The sequence below is a fragment of the Crocodylus siamensis genome, chromosome 1 (genome assembly GCF_052110815.1).
Source record: "Crocodylus siamensis isolate JL-2025a chromosome 1, ASM5211081v1, whole genome shotgun sequence".
NCBI classification, from domain to species: domain Eukaryota; kingdom Metazoa; phylum Chordata; order Crocodylia; family Crocodylidae; genus Crocodylus; species Crocodylus siamensis.
The window spans coordinates 304,218,569-304,221,123 of NC_143395.1; positions in this window are offsets into that span (position 1 = coordinate 304,218,569).

A 2,555-nucleotide genomic window follows, 5' to 3' on the forward strand; every position below is an offset into this window, starting at 1 on the left:
CAGACAAAAGCCTACTTCGTTAAAAATCCGTTCCGCTACTGGGATCTGAGCTGTCTTCCCCCACTTTCCGCATCCCTGTGGCCCTAGCCAGATGTTTGATCGCAGTCGGGCTGAGATAGCCACAAACGTCCGCTCTCCCAGACTCCTCAACCTCTCGTCCCTCCACCAGCAGCTCCCCGCTCTTCCCCTTGTCTCTTTCCTGTGCAGTCCCTTCTGTCTCCTGGACCGTTCCCCTTTCCTCCTCTATTCTCTTTTTCATAGGTTTAACCCTCCGCTTCTTCTTTCTTTTTACAGGGGAGGGTTCTTTCCCCTTCTCCCCAGACAGGTCCAAGTCCATGGTTGCCGAGTCCGATTCGTGTGCCCCTTCTCCCGCTGCCTCACTCTGCTCCTCCTCCATGTGTTCCTCTCCTCCCGACTCCAAAAGCTGGTCAGCCACCTCGATCACGTCGTGTCTCTGCTCCGCTTCCGGTGTTTCCTCCACTAGGAAGGTGTCTACATCCAGGTTGGTGGACTCCGCCTCCTCTGGTTTTTCTTTATCCCTCTCCTCTGCTGCATGTGACTCTCGGGCTTTGTTCGCGTAGGACAGGGGGCACTGGCGCTGCAAGTGCCCCTCACCTCCACAAACAGTACATTTCAGTTCCTCTTTACAGGCTTGTGCCCGGTGCCCCCTGCCGCCACACCTATAGCAAACTGTCAGGCTACAGAAGGCCGCCAGGTGTCCCGCCAAGCCGCACCTGCTACACAGTTTCGGCTGGCCATGATAAGTCACATATCCATGGTAGGGCCCTATGGACACGACAGAGGGCAGGTGTCTCACCGTGCCGGGGTGTCTGGGGTCTTCGTCCAGGATGACTCTGGCTCTCCATGCCCCGGTCCAGATTTGCCACTGATCCAGGACCCGCTGAATATCAAGGATCTTTTCGACCCACCCCTCCAGCCACCTTCTGACATCTGCATACTCTAGGTCATCTGTATACATTTTAAAATATAAAACTCTCTCCCATGCCTTCTGGCCTGCTTCAAAATGCAGACCCCGTAAGTCCTCCTTGTCTGCTACTTCCGCGTACTGGGCCCAGAAGGCCGTGTACGCCTCTCGCCTCCAAAAGGTGATATTCCAGTGGCGGAAATTATCAAAAGCCACCACGCAACTTAAATCTTTTGGGTTCACATGCAACTCTTCAAAAAGCACCCTGGTCATAAAGTCTGCTCTCAGCATAGTTGTTTCTCCTTTGACCCCTTCTGGGGTCAAAGTGGCCTTCACCCGCAGCTTCAGCGTTCTTCGGGGGTCTCCTTCTTCCCACAAACAATAGGAAGGTTCCGGGCCCTTCCGGGCAGATTTACTGCTCTCTGCAGAGCTCCACCTCCCTTCCGGCAGCGGGACTGCCTCCTCTCTAGAACCTTCTTGCCCAGCAACATTACCACTCTTCCTCTCCGAAGACACCACCTTGCCTCTTCGGCCCACCGTGGACCAGTCCCCAGCCACCTCTGATGCCATGCCGCCAGGATGCTCACCAGAAACGCTCTTCATTGTCGAAGCCAACAGCATCTTAGACGAAACACTTGCCGATCCATACTCTTCAAGAATCAAGGCTTGCTTCCGCGCCGCCTCCTCCAGCAACTGAGCCTCTTCGTCCTGCTCCACTACCTCCATCGCTCCAGCAAGTCAGCAGTCACACCACCTCACAGCTCATGGTACCCCCCCAGCCGGGGGGAACTTGCCTACGTGGTCACGCTGCTTCCCTAGCCTCCTCTCTTTCTAGCTTTCTTGTGTCAGCTTCAGGACCACAACCAGTGAACTTTTCTCCTGATATACATCTACATCTCCACCTTTTATCTACAGTAAGATTTGGATCTTGAAAAACATGTAAAGGCAATTTTGGCAGAATGACAAAGACAATACCTGTTTTTAGAGTCTAAAATATCTGTAAAGTGCTCCATGTGTTTCTGCAAATGGGTTTTGTTTATTTGTCTTGCTAAGTATAGCTGTTCAAAAAGCCCAAGCCTGAACTGATTCGATCTTTCCAAGTTAGTCTAGCCTGCATAGACTGAACCAATTTGCAAGTGAATAGACATTCACTTTTGATTCTGGAAATGCAGGCACATGCCTGCAGTGGCTCAGGCTAGAAACTAGGGCAGGGGTGGGCAAAATGTGGCCTGCGGGCCAGATGCAGCCCACCAGGCCATTCTATCCAGCTCGCGAGACCCCTAAAAAATTTAGAAAATGAATATTTGTCTGCCCCTGGCTGCCTGTCAAGCAGTCCTCGATGGCTTGCCAAAACTCAGTAAGTGGCCCTATGCCTGAAATAACTGCCCACCCCTGAGCTAGAGGGTGCTAGAGTGAGCCCTCCCTTCCCTTCGACAGTGGCCCAGGGAAGCTGAGCTGGGGGTGTGTGCCCAGGCCCCAGCAGGTCTGAGTATGATTGCTGAGGGGTTTAAACCTCAACCCTGGCCTGCAAAGACCCCAGCCAGGGTGTGCCTGGATGGATGCAGCCCTTGCCAGGCTTTTTGGACAGGGGGAAAGGGAGTGTGGCCAGACCCCAGACCCCGGCTAGCAC